The 15,237-nt window shown below is 42.7% G+C and overlaps 1 protein-coding gene across 8 annotated transcripts in view; it reads right to left on the bottom strand.

Annotated features, from left to right (window-relative positions):
* RASAL2 (RAS protein activator like 2) overlaps positions 1–15,237 on the bottom strand; it is a 280,988-nt gene that overhangs the window by 37,853 nt on the left and 227,898 nt on the right. The gene's annotated exons all lie outside the window — the stretch shown is intronic.

The raw sequence follows: 15,237 nt of genomic DNA, 5'->3' as shown, positions 1-15,237 counted from the left end.
TATAAAATGGGCGCTAAAATACTGTGATCATAATATCCATAAGATGGCTAGATGTGCATACGTCAGATTAATCGGGTTTCATCTCGAAGGCAAGCTGGAAAAGAAATGTTTTGCAAGCCCTGCGGAATTGGTTCAGGTCCCGCACCATCTCTGGAAGGTGGTTCCACCAACGAGGGGCCATCACTGAGAAGGCCTGCTCCCTAGTAGCCTTCAACCTAGCATCTCTTGGCCCAGGGATTGTTAGTAAGTTCTGAGAGCTAGATCTCAGTGCTCTCTGGGGCACATATGGGGAGAGGCGGTCCCTTAGGTAGGCAGGTCCTCGGCCATATAGGGCTTTAAAGGTAATAACCAGCACTTTATAGCGAACACGGTACACAACCGGCAGCCAATGCAGATCCCGCAGCCCAGGCCGCGCCAGGTTCCCACCATGGTAGTCCCTCCAGCAGCCTGGCCGCCACGTTCTGGACTACCTGAAGCCTCCGTGTTCGGTATAAGGGCAGCCCCATGTAGAGGGCATTGCAGTAGTCTAGTCTCAAAGTGACCGTTGCGTGGTTCACAGTTGCTAGGTCGCTGCGCTCCAAGAAGGGAGCCAGCTGCCTCACCCTCTTGAGATGGAAGAAGGCGGATCTAGCAGTGGCGGCTATCTGGGCCTCCATTGATAGAGAGGATTCCAGTAGCACTCCCAGGCTCTTGACTTTGCGCACTGGTACCAGTGACGCACCGTCAAAAGCCGGTAGGGTAATCTCCCCTCCCGGTCCGCCGCGGCCCACGCAAAGGACCTCAGTCTTCGCCGGATTCAACTTCAGCCCGCTCAGCCTGAGCCAGTCAGCCACGGCTTGTAATGCCCGGTCCAAATTTATAGGGACCTCACCAGCCCGGCCGTCCATCAATAGATAGAGCTGGGTGTCATCTGCATATTGATGACAACCCAGCCCATACCTCCGTGCAATCTGGGCAAGGGGGCGCATAAAGATGTTAAACAACATCGGGGAGAGAACTGCTCCCTGGGGCACACCACAATGAAGTGGGTGCCTCTGAGACAGCTCCCCCCCAATTGCCACCCTTTGTCCCCGACCGTCAAGAAAGGAGGAGAGCCACCGTAAGGCTAGCCCCCGAATTCCTGCGTCGGCGAGGCAGCGGGTGAGCAGCCGATGGTCGACCATATCGAACGCAGCCGATAGGTCTAGCAACAGCAGTACCGCCGAGCCGCCTCGATCCAGTTGTCGTCGGAGGTCATCCATGAGGGCGACCAGGACTGTTTCCGTCCCATGGCCCGGGCGAAAGCCGGACTGGCATGGGTCTAAGATGGAAGCATCCTCCAGAAATTCATGTAACTGCACCGCCACAGCCCTCTCGATAATTTTGCCCCAAAAGGGCAATGAACCACTTATTCCTAGAAGTTGCATATATTCCATCCATCTATGAAGGGAAAATGGTACATCTTAAACCGAAGAATCCTCTACACTCCCTCCTCTGTGCATATTCTGGAATAGGAATCAAATAGATATTGCAAAATTTTAAAAAGCATCTGAACCAAGTATTTCTCTTTCTCATATCCTGCCCCTCATTTAAGGAGCTCACTACAGCATACCTGTTCATTGAGGACAGCTTGACAGATGAGGGCTTGACAGCCAGTGTAGTCTAGTGGTGAGAGTGTCTTGACTACAATCTGGGAGACCCAAGTTTGAATCCCCATGGAAGCTAGCTAGATATCCTTAGGCAGGTCACATACTCCTAACTTTATCTACAGCACAGGATTGTTGGGATAAAATGGAGGATAAAACAACGTAAGCTGCTTTGGATCCCCGTTGGAGAGAAAAGTGGTGTATAAATAAAGTAAACAAACAAACAAATCCAGGTTTCCCTGGGTATAATTCTACTTTACCATGCAAGCTGTTCCCTTGCTCAGAAAATATCCTGCTGCTCACAAGAACTGAGAAAGAAGATTATATCCTTCTTAAAAACAGAGGGTTCTCCCTCACATTTTTTTCTTGCACAGAATCCTGTCAAAAGCTTTACTGAAGTCCAGGGCTTTTTTGAGCAGGAACGCACAGGAACGTAGTTCTGGCTGGCTTGGTGCCAGGGGTGTGTGGCCGAATATGCAAATGAATTCCTGCTGGGCTTTTTCTACAAAAAAAAACCTTTTAGAAACAATGGTGATGTCAAGGGGTGTGGCCTAATATGCATGAGTTCTTGCTGGGCTTTTCCTTCAAAAAAGCCCTGCTGAAGTCTATACTGGATATACTTGAAGCTCAAACTGGATATAATGCGCATGCCAAGAAAACAGGCAAGTGTTTTGATGGCTCTTTCAAAACGGGATCTCATTTCCATTGTGTTCAAAACAGTAACTTCAGTTAGTCTTAGAACATTCCTACAGCTGCTTCTGATGAGATGCAAGATGCTTCCTAGACTTTTTTTCAAATCCCTTTATACTCAAAGTAATACAAGCAACCAACAGTAAGATACATGATATTTAGGACAAGTCATTTCCAAGCAAATTAAAACCTTTTCTTCAATATTTACTGGACACAAAGAGTTCTGTGGAACATACATTAGAGGTTAATTGCAAAGGACAGTACTATTGACAGGTTTTATATATACCAGGCCAATGAGTAGGGCTGGATTAGTTGCTTGCCACCAGGGCATTTTTTTATAGTGGGAACTCCTTTGCATATTAGGCTACACCCCCCTGATGTAGCCAATCCTCCAAGAGCTTACAGGGCTCTTCTTACAGGGCCTTCTGTGAGCTCTTGTTGGATTGGCTACATCAAGGGGGTGTAGCCTAAAATGCAGAAAAGGCCATGCTACAAAAAAGGCCCTGGTTGCCTCTAATAGGATGATTAACCTCATATTTTCATTAACTAAACATCCAAGAGCAACCAACTCTGTTGCCTCAAAGGGTGATCAAGTGCACAAAATGTGAACAAACTGAATCAAATTAAGATACAGCTAATGTTAGGGAGGGGGATTGGTCTTCCATCAATGGATGGGGTGACGATCGCTCTACTGAATCAAGTGAAGCACCTAGGGATGGCTCTTGGATCCCTAGAGACTCTGGGGAGATCTGCTGTTTGGATCCCCAAAGACATGCCATGCTAATGAACACAAAAATGCAGAACTCCCCACCCCACAGCACCACGGAGGGGAGGATGTCACATTCTTCCCTTAAACTGCTTCCCTGACTGGAAACTCCCCTCATTTGCATTAAGGAAAAATACAGGAAAATATGTAGCTTTCTTTTTTCTCATCCAGGCTAAAAAATGACCCTGAAGATACTTCTCATTAGAAGAAAGCTCAAGGGATGATTAAAACTCTTTCTAACTCATCAACCCTTATTCACATTGGGTACCTTATGGCTGCATTATGGCTGTGACATGGACACCCTCCACACACATTATATGTAGTTTGGTCACAGAAGTGCCATTTATGCATACTCCATACACATGCCTTCTCATCCCTTGGAGACTGATCTGACTGGTCAAAACTAATCCATGCACCTGTAGTTTCCTGGATTGATTATATGGGCCTGTCCCTTGAAAACAGTTATGTAAAAGGCTTCAAACCACACAGAACACTACTGACCATTTGTTAATCGGTGTGTCACAGCATACTCAGATATGACACCTCTTTTGTGTCAATTATACTGGCTGACAATTTACGTTAGCATTCAATTTAAGGCACTGATTTCAAAGTTCTAACCCTTTGTGTACTGGGACCCACATTTTTTTTTTTGAAAAAAAAATGTCTTTCCTCACATGCCCTCCCACCAATTAAGATCAGGTCAACAGACCATGTTGACAGTTCTGCAAGGTAATTTCAGCAGCAATAAGAAATAGGGCCTTTTCAGTGAGAGCCCCCTTTTGCTTTGAAATCAGTTTCTGTAAGAGAGTCTGAAGGTCACAGAAAAGTCTATAAAATGTTTTTCTTTATGACTGACAAGCTATTATTAATTGTACATATGTTTGTTGTTGTTTTTTACTTTAAAACACTTTATTGTGTGATGCATTTTTTGAAACTATTTAAAGCAGTCTGAAATTTACAGATAAATGAAGACTACCTTGCAGTGCAATCCTAAACAGAGTTACATCCTTCTAAGTCCACTGATGGGCTTACAAGAGTGTAAAGATCTCACTGTTCCTCCATGAAACCAGAAAAGTCATCTCAAAAAGTCATACTGTCACTTAACAGAACAAAGAATAATACACAATAACTCAATGGGCCTCAGTTAAGCAAGAGCAGAAAAGTACTGTAAATTCATTTTAATCAAAAATTATATTTTTATTCTCTCTCTCTGTATTGTAGTTATTGCTTCAGGGATTTTTCCTTTAGTCTAGTTGTTTCCACTAGTTTCACTGGGAAGTTCGGAATGAAACATAGCACTTGTCTCTCCTTCCCTCCTCTTCTGCCCTCATGCATGCCAAGGCGCACAAACAATCCCCCCCCCCCCCGCATTCATCTCCTCATGGTTGTTTACCTCCTACCTTAAAACATGATCCAACTAAACTGTATTTTGCTTTTATAGAAGGATGCTCATATTACAGTCTGACAAGATGATAACCATTAGGTGTTTAAAATGCAGAGAGCAATTTCCTGACAATTTCCCCTTTGGTCTGAAAATGATTCCATCTCTATTTGAATGTAATGTCTCTTCTTGAATGCCATATTTATTGGAATCCTATACATTGGGTTGGCTTCATGTTGCAATGCAGTAGCAGTGACACTCTCCTCTGGTGCAAAGAGCCTTCCCCTGACACAAAAGGCCTTTTGCTTTAAATGAAATCTCCTTGGGCATCTCCAGTAAAAAAGGATCAGGTAGGAGGAGATAAAAAAGAGCTCTGTCTGAGGTCCTGGAAAACCCCTGCCAACCTTGGTTGAACAGCGTTCTGATTCAATATAAGGCAGTTTCATGTGTCCATTTATCTCCACCCCACCTCCAGCTACTCCAGAACTAAACATCACTAGTTAAGCCTGTTTAAGAGAACTTCTTTAAACAGCTGCTAGCTTTGTTCTTGCCTGGGGCCACCCTGATTTAGAAACTGTTAACCAGAGAAATGTCTCACATTTCAACACACAAGGACACAAGTAAAAGGGGGAGGGGGACACCCTTGATACCTTTTGCAAGCAAAGAATAAGAAAACAGTTCTCAAACACAAGATGACAACCTGAGTGTAAATGTTTTGATTGCTGTCCACTTCTTCTGCTTGTACCAATGCAAATCTAGAACTTCAGCTATGAATATTCAATCATTGGCTGTGATTAAACAAAGCATTTCTAAAACACAGATTTTTTTAAAACAAGACTTCTCTAACAAATTCCTCCATTTTGAATATCTCCAGTCTATGTCCTAAAGGCACACACACACACTCTATTTTTTAATTTTTTTTTATTTTTGCCCAGTCTCTCAAACCCAAGAAAACAGTAACAAACAGTACAGACTGATGTCCAAGAATTCACATCTGTTCCAGGCCTCGGTTTGTACATCAGGGAGCTAGCAACTAAGAAAGGAATAAGCACAGTATTATGAAGCTCAGCTTATCACAAATGGTTTGTACCAGCTAGGTTTCCTAAATACAGACAAGTAACTGCGTTCACACCAGTACACCTACATGAAACAATTGTACAGCCACCTGACCGTGCAGCCCCAAATCATAGCGGTGCCATGTATCCTGGGTACCCCCACACCTCCTCCTCTTTGGCTACATCTCAGAAGAGGAATTTCTTAGCGCAAGGACAGCAACAGCCAGATCCAGGTACAGACAAGGTGCAGACGCCTCTATGGTAAAGTTTCACGGACAAGCCTCCTAGAAGAGCCAGGCCGAACAACTGCTCTGTCCACACAGACTAAGCCGTCACCCTCCTTCTGCTCATCTTTCACACACACTGCAGTCTGTCCCTCAGGTGACACAAACAAGGTTTCTTGGTGTGTGCCCAGCTCGCTCAGCCCTGGGCCTGTTGCCATGGCACTGCATCTATAAGGAGATTAGAGATGGAAGACAGCAGGGAGAAGCCGCAGCCGGCAGAGCTCAGGCAGTGTGTTCTGCAAATGCAGCAAAGGTGACCTTTCTGAGGAGAGGAAAGAGACCCCTCCCTCCCCTCCTTCCCGCAAGTTAACCAGACACTAGAGCTGAAAGAGAGTGGAGTCAGCCTTCGAATGGCCTCTTGGGGATCGAGCAGGGTAGAAGAATGGCACATCCGGAAAAGCCCTATTTATCTTGTCTTATATATGATCCTTCTCCATTGGGAGACAGTTACCACACCCCACCACTCAAGTTAAATAATCCACCAGCATCCATTAAGTTTCCCAGGCAGACATAGTTTCAAATACTGCTTTCTAAAGTCTATCCTGATGTGATTGGGTTCATATGTACCACACACAAACATATACAAGGCTGTGTGCATGTCAATGGACTGCTTTTTCCTCCCCATCAGATTCAACAATAATCGCATTAAATGATAATGAATACTAAAGGCCTCCTTCACATTAAGTGGCATCCCATGTGAATTAGTCACCACCATATGATTTGTCTCCACTCCATCACAAACACTTTCTTGTGGCTCTTTGCAGCAGAGTGGGGAATCAGTGTGGCAGCAGACCGGCTTTTTGGACCACCATGGCAGACTAATAGCTCACTGTGGAGAGCAATGCCCCCCCCCCCAAATGTGGCTTTCTTAATGCAAAGTTAACATTCACCTTCTCAACACTACCCCTCATCGGGGGGAAAAAACCCAAGTGGGTCTAAGAGGTATAGTCTAGATCTTGCTGGCATAAATCAGTGCACTTCAGATGGCAGACAAGGGCTCACTCAGTTGGAATGGTCCGACACACACAAAAGTCCCCTACCTGTAGAAAAGTAGCATGTCAGGGAAAATGGTAAACCCATACCTCTCTCCATAACCATACTCAGTGAAGTCCGACTCAACACAGTAACAAATGCCTCGGTACCATTCAGATTCAATGACTGTAACATGCTCTACATGAAGCTGGCTTTCAAGACCGTCTGTCATCTTCAGCTGGTTCATAACATGGCTTGCAAGGGTTCTAACTATGGTCTGCTATGGAGAGCTTATAACATCTGTCTTGAGCCAAATGTACTGGCTGCTAATTTGCTTCCAAGCCCAATTCAAAGCGCTGTTACTGGCCTTTAAAGCTCCTAAGTGGCTCAGGACCAAGGAAGTTATGAGACAACCTTGGTTCCAATGAGCCTGCCAGTGACAGAGATCTGCTCTGTGTTGTGAGCCCTTATTGACAGAGGTGACTTTAGCAGGCTCAGGGAACACCGCTTTTGCAGCAGTGGCCTCCAAACTTTGGAACTCCATCTTGCCTTCGGAATATCTGTAACAAAGGAGGCACACCTATAAGCAGTACAGACAAGGAATTCACAGGAATACAGAAAGTTGATATATTTTTGATTGAATTATTTATAGACTGCCTCAGTGCCATAACTTTATATACAAGAATAAAAGCAAATAAACTAAACATCTGTGTGTGGGGGGGGAGAGGAAACCAGCAACATCATCAAAACAATAAAAACAGCTGTGCTTAGTTATCAATTTAACTGCAGATAAAGGGTGCAAATTCATATGCAACTATAAACAAGGAAAATAATTTTAGCACCAATGAAACTGAACCAAAGAAAGGAGGCAAAAAGCCACCCATGCATAAAAGGTGAAATTAAGAAAGTTTCCCCAAAACCTGGCATTTAACATAGAATGTGCCAGACACACAACAGTGTGGAAAGAAAACCACAATCCATCATAGAGAGGGCCCTTGTCCCATGAGTCCCCTCACCTTCCCGTCTGCCAATGAGGGCATTTTCAACAGAGCCTCTGAGACTGATCCTAATGTTTCAGCAGGTTTATATGAGAGCTTTCCTTAAGACATCCAGGCCCCGGTCTGTTCGGAGCCTTGAGGGCAGACATTATTGGAACTGTACTCAAAAATGAATTGCTGGCAACCAAGGTGACGTTACTTAAAATGGTGGTTATGATTTAAATCAACATTTTCTGCTATTACTTTTTTGGAATAAAAGTGCATAATAATTTCTTACAGTCACAATTTTAAAAAATATTGCTTTAAAATGGCATAATAATTAGACCATTGGACTAGGATTTGGGAGACCCAGGTTCAAATCCCCATGATGATATGACGCTTGGGGCAGTCTCTCTCAGCCTAACCTCCCTCATGGAGTTCTTGTTTTGAGTATCAAATGGACGATGGGAAAATGTATTAAGCTGTGTTGAGTCTCCATTGGTGTAAAAAGGAAGATACAAATGTCAAAATAAAATAATTTAAAAATACAATAAAAACCAGAAAAGACAACAATGCTAGCAAAGAAGGGAGCAGGATAAAAGGAAGACCCAGAATGAAACGGAATGAATCAATAAAGGAAGCCACAGTCTTCAGTTTGCAGGACCAGAACAAAGTTTTCATGACAGGACATTTTGGAGGTTGTTAATTTATAACAACTAGCCACAAGTTGGAAGCCATTTGAAAGCACAAAACATACGCGCACACACAATAAAGATGAAGAGTCTTTATGTAACTTCAGAGAGTAATATATTTCTTAAATATTAATAGGCAATGGACTAAAATTGATTAAACAACAGGAAGCTGAGGAATAAATGGATAGTTCATGCAATGGAGGGAATCAAACAGACCAGTGCTATTTCAATTGTTCATAAATTATTTGGGATTGTAAGTGGTCAAAGGTGCAGATGATACCAGATTACTCCTGATGGTGAAAAACAAGGTTGATTGTGTAAAGCTATAGGAAGATCTTCCAAGGCAGGCCAATGCAGAGCATATTTCAAGGACCAAGTCTGGGTGTGGCCAGAGCATGGATAGGTTATTTATTTATTTAATCATATTTATATCCTGCCCTCCCCTAATGGGCTCAGGTGTGTTCAAACCTCAATTTTCAAAGACAAGAAGGAGTATATACTACTCATAAGGAAGAGGAGATCTGAACTAGGTCCCAGTTTGACTCCCAGAAGGTTTGTGTGGCTGGAGTTCCACCTCTGTTACTGGCCCAATCCTGAAGGTACTAATTTTGTAATATTTGCCTTATTGTGTACATACCCTGCCATCATTTTACAAGTTGGGAAATGGAAGATGGGGGGAAAAAGCTTTCACTGAGCTTAGAGCCAAACCCTGCATTTTCCAGGTTCAACAGTTTTAGGTATAATTAGATCATGTAGCTATAAATGCAAAGAGCTGTCTTTCTAGGAAAAAAAATGATGATCATAATAATAATTTAGTCATACCACAAAACACAAGCCTCATCCAATATTCTAATGCTGCAATTAACAAGGAGGCAATTTGGCCAACCCCCTCTAGGTTTGAGCATACAGATAATAAGTCCAAGCCACTCCACTTGTTTTCTAATGACCAGCAATGATGGTAGATTAAAAGAGCCGTTCCCGTATTAGAGGGGGAAGGTACTGGAAAAATGAGTGGCGCTTAGTGTCTCTGCAAAGACATGGCAGTTAATCACAGAGAAGCAAGATTACAGTAAACAGGAAGATCATGTAGGCACATAGAGTGGCAGGAAGCCTGCTGGAGAGGGAGAATGTTTGCCCAAAATCTGTTGCTTCTCAGCAGTTCCATTAGCCCCCCCCCCTCCCCCAAATCCCTATTCCAATTACACTTAACCTGGACGATTAACCTTTCCCCTGCTATCCACTAACAGAAAGGAGACTTGGCTGGGGACATTGCAGCCGGATTTAAAACTGATCCCAGTGGTCAAAAAGAACATGCACCCGTGCAATGTTTTATTTCAACAATGCCGATACATGCGTAACCCTACTATATGTGCTACAACAGCATGCATAATGTTCCATGCCTCATATATATTTCACTGGTATGTAGCCTCCCTATATGTACAGCAGTAACGTGCCAATGCAATACCTGCTGGAGTGTTCTTCAGTATGCTAATGCTGCCCATTTAGTGGTTGTGGGGCAGGATTAAAACGAGACAGTTACACTATTGGAGGGGGATCTGGAATATCATGGTCTGAATCCCCACTCTGCCACAGGACGTTGCTGGGTGACTTTGGGTCAGTGACTATAAGAATAAATAAACAAATCGAAAAAAATAAAGATGTTGTAAATGTGCAACATATCATAATTAAGTTCCTCCTGCTTGGCACCATCACATTTGAATTCAGTTTTAGAAGCAGAGAACAGTAGTGTCATGTTGATTCCCAAATAAAACAAAAACCCACTGATGCCTTACTAATAATGTTGGGTTTTTTTAAAAAATGAGCTTTCTGTTGTCAGTCTTGAAAGAGCCACTGGGTTTTTGTTTTGTTTTGCTATAAAATAATAACACATGCAAGAATCCATGTGGATTCCAGGCAGAGAATAGGTAATGATGATGGCTTTCACTGTACCAGCTTTTTTGCTCCAATTTTTGAATCAAGCCCCTTTTTATTTGATGCCAACACCCCCGAACAATGGACAGTATGGCATCTTTTTCAATGATTACTTTTTAATCTGGCCAAGGTGGAGGTCTACAAAAATATTTGAACGCCTACTGATAATGAGCTGGTGATGATTTCCAATGTACTTGTCACTAATGCAACCCTGAGTACTAAACTGAATCAGAATCCTACCACCAGAGTTGCCCCATAAATACTCACAGACCTCTCTGATTCCAGCATGCATGCCTCAAGTGCTGCATGCAATGGAATAACATCACCCTATTCCAGCAATGTCTCAATTTTGACTACAGAACTCAACAAACAAAAAATCTTGGGCAGCCAATAGCTGCCTGTTATAATATTCTAGCGTCAAGCAAGCATAGGGAGGGGAAAGGGTTAAAAAAATCAAATTCTCTCCACTTATGAAGGTCTCCTGCTGCTTTTGACCTATTTAAAAGCCAGACTCCAAAGTGCACATTTCAATTACTGCGATTACTGTGGGGGTGGGGGTGGGTGGATGGGTTGGATTGGCTCTTAAAAATAACTAATAAGGATCAGAAATCTCTCCCTAAAGGCAAACATGGCATAGGGACCAGCAATGAACCGACAAAACTCACAGCCTAATTCATTCATCGTCTTATTATAACAAAGGAATCAAAGGAGGTTAATTATGAGGTTGCATCCTCTCACACAGTTAGATTCTTCTCAGACATAATGCACCTGATTAAAAATGCCACAATGCCCTGCTCTCAGCAGCCCTCTTATTACAGATATGCATGCACTCCTGCACCACCTAATATATCTTGATTTGTGCTAGGTCAGTATAATTCAGTAGACAGAAGGTGGGATACATCTAGATTTAAATCTCAGCTCAGTTTACTGAGTTACTGGGCAGTTTGGGGCAACCCCCTACCCGCAATCCTTAAACTTTTCCCCCTGCAATTTAAAATAATAGATGTCTAGCCAGGAGAAACCCTATATTGGTCAGATCTTGAAGCTAAGCAGGGCTGGCTCTGGTTAGAATGTGGATGGAGACTACAAGGAAGTGCAGGGTTGCTACGAAGAGGCATGCAGTGGCAAACCACCTCTCAACATCTCTTGACCTGAAATCCCTACAGGTCACCATAAATTGCCACTTGTGAGGGGGTTGGATGCACATCCCCACTCATATTCACACCAACTGGCCAACGACTGACAGGGTGAGGGGGAATATTAGCTGCCTTGGAAATAGGGCTGCCAAATCCAATTCAAGAAATATCTGGGGACTTCGGGGGTGGAGTCAGGAGCAAGGGGTGTGACAAGCATAACCGAACTCCAAAGGGAGTTCTGGCCATCACATTTAAAGGGACCGCACACCTTTTAAATGCCTTCCCCTCCATTGGAATAAGGATAGGGGCACCTTCTTTGGGACTCATAGAACTGGACCCCCTGGTCCAATCCTTTTGAAACTTGGGAGGGTGTTTTGGGGAGAGGCACTGGATGTGATGCTGAAAATGTGGTGTCTCTACCTCAAAAAACCAGCCCCCCCCCAGAGCCCCAGATACCTGCAGATCAATTCTCTATTGTACCCTATGGGAATCGGTTTCCATAGGGAATAAAGGAGTGCCCAGCAGACATCCCCTCCCTCCCTTTTTGATGACCCTGAAGTGGGGGGAGGGCCTCCAAACTGGGGGGTCCCTCTGCCCCCGCCTGGGGATTTAGCAACCAAACAGAGTAACGTGAAAAGGTAGAGCAGGAGGAGAAAACCACACAGGCATTCATGTTAAACAACCTCAAATACTTAGAAAGTCAATTATTTATATAGCAAATTATTCATAGAAAATGCAGTGTATCACAAAGTGCAAAGAAAAAACTGCTCCGAAACAACCATTCCTATATTGATATCCGACAGAGTCTGTTCTTTGAATTGGAGTCGGGAAGTAGTGTGCAATGCTGTGGAAAGAGTCCAGTGCTCCAGTTCTTCTCTGTTAGCCAATATCTGGATGGAATGCAGCAAGGCAATAAGACGCAACAAGGATGCACTAAATGCCCTGTTTCACGCAAAGCTTCAACGAGCTGCATAGATAAAAGTGAAAAATCACTAATACATAAACACTACAATTTCTGAAAATACAATACATAATACTTGTAAATACCTTATTAATTGGGAATAAGGCAGGCTATTTTTTTAAATGACAGTTTTATATTGATGATGTGATGGCTGTAATTTCTTCACAATGACATGGTAGACCCCCTATTGCGACGGATGAATCAGGCGCATCCATCCATTCAGATCAGTCACCAGGCGGATATTCATATAGTAGCATTGTTAGACACTTTAGTCTTTAAACATAGGGATAACACATTGGCAGTCAAGCCTTATCGAAACCCACTGATAAAACTGTACCTCTGAAGTATGATTCTTGTCATCCTAGTCATTTAAAAAATAGCCTGCCTTATTCCCAATTAAGAAGAGCAAAACGGAACTCTACCTTTTTGGAAGACTACGAAACAGAAAAAAAATAGAATCTGTAGGCAGTTTAAATCACAAGGATATTTTGATTATACATTGAATACTGCCTGTAAACAGGTTAATAACATTTCCTGGGACTCCATGCTAACCAGAAGAAATCAGAGTGAATATGAGGGGCGGGGGGGGGGGTCTGTTTAATTCAAGACTAACTTGTGCCTTCCAATCTTCCCCATTAGCTTATCCTATTCAAAATATTCTCAAAAAATTTTGGTTCTTGGTTACAGACCGGCCTGGTTGCAGTACCTTTCCAAAAATAGGATATCATAGAACCAGTAATTTATCGGATTATCTAGTGAAGTCTGACTTTAATAAAATTGTACCTCCAATGGATGTGGGAGAGGCACCATAAATGCAGGACTTGCTCCACTTCCCTATTATCCTTAGACTTAAAGAAATTTCAACACCCTACAGCAGGCTTCAAAATAAAATTGAAAGACCACTACAACCTGTTCCACCAAAAGTTGTGTGTATATTATTTTATGTCCTTGTTTAAAAATTTATTGCAGTAGTACGAGACATTCGGTCCGCGCTAGAATTTTGGAACATAAATCTTGTGTAAAAATTTTTGTTTCTGAAGCCCCTCTTGTTGAGCATTTCTGCTTATTAAAACATGATCCCAATGATTTCAAATTCTTTGTCCTGGAAAAGTTTCCAGTTTGGCTTCAGGGAAAACCTAACATGAATAAATGGTTGCTTAAGCAGGAGATGCGGTTGATTTTAAACTGGATTCTCTGATGCCTAATGGTCTTAACAGTGACTGGGACTTGTCGTGTTTTTTGTAATTAAATTGTAGTTCACTATGTTTTTTGCAAAATAACTGTAGTTCACTATGTATTAAGTATGCCACTATAAACTCTGTGTCTGTGACTTAAGAAATTCTCAACACCTGTTTATAAGTGCATTATGGTCAATTTCCTATTGCTTTCATTTGTCTGTTGAATGTAGGAGCGTTGGTCTCCAATATGAATTCTTTAGTCACTTCCGAAAGTATTTACAAGTGTTATGTATTGTATTTTCAGAAATTGTAGTGTTTATGTATTAGTGATTTTTCACTTTTATCTATGCAGCTCATTGAAGCTTTGCGTGAAACAGGGCATTTAGTGCATCCTTGTTGCGTCTTATTGCCTTGCTGCATTCCATCCAGATATTGGCTAACAGAGAAGAACTGGAGCACTGGACTCTTTCCACAGCATTGCACACTACTTCCCGACTCCAATTTCAAAGAACAGACTCTGTCGGATATCAATATAGGAATGGTTGTTTCGGGAGCAGTTTTTCTTTGCACTTTGTGATACACTGCATTTTCTATGAATAATTTGCTATATAAATAACATGAATTTCTAAGTATTTGAGGTTGTTTTAACGTGAATGCCTGTGTGGCTTTCTCCTCCTGCCTCCACCTGGGGACTAGGCAACCCTACTTGGAAGCAGAAGTTCTGCCCTTTCTCCAGACATCTGCCCTTACCTGGCATACTTCCGTTTGCAAAAGAGTGCAAAAGTTACCCAACCAACAGCTCACTTTGTGGACAGCAAGAGATTTTGCAAAATACACCCCCCCCCCCCGCTCCTTCATAGTTTTCATTAAGGTCCATTTGACAATATAGGGTTTTTCATTAAGGTCCATTTCATTAAGGTCCATTTGTAGAAGATAAATGCTTTTTTCATACAAAATGAAGGGGAGGGGGATTCTGAAGATTTGTGTTTATAACGGCTAGTAAGAAACCTCGAAGAGTTTGGGCACCAGGAGCCTTTCAAACCCTAGAACTGATTACAAGTGCTACAAGCTGGAGATTTTCTAAACCGCTAGTTGGAGAAATCATTGCTGTCAGTTAGCCAACAGTTCTGCAGATTTCACTGCTTTGTTACATAAGTCAATTTTATTTCAGTTGCAAGATCAGGGAGGATTACTTAGTTTTGAATCCTGTTCATTTTTCAGACTGTGAGCAGGGGGCTGAGTGCACTTGAGAGACGGTTCTAATTTAAACAAACAAATGAGCCTTACAGCCCATGCTTCTGAAATATGGTATGGTTAGACAGGGCTTTCCTGGTGCCCTTTTTGTATAGATTGCTGCTCACTGTGGAGTGCTACGGATCGAACAATGGAATCGGACTTTCTGTCCTGCAGTCCCAATTTCTACCCACTGTATTCAAGCAAGCAGATATACTTCCCCTATCAAGTTGCAAGTGAAAGCTATTTTCAGAAGGGGACTCTGTCGGGTGGAGTCTCTCCTTTTGAATGCCTAGAAGGCAATAGGCTACAGAAAGGCATTTGCCATGCTTTTGTGGGATCGAAACAAACGGGT

The sequence above is a fragment of the Heteronotia binoei genome, chromosome 2 (assembly GCF_032191835.1).
Source record: "Heteronotia binoei isolate CCM8104 ecotype False Entrance Well chromosome 2, APGP_CSIRO_Hbin_v1, whole genome shotgun sequence".
NCBI lineage: Eukaryota > Metazoa > Chordata > Lepidosauria > Squamata > Gekkonidae > Heteronotia > Heteronotia binoei.
Note: the sequence above shows the minus strand (reverse complement) of the source record. Positions and strands in the feature narration are given on the sequence as shown.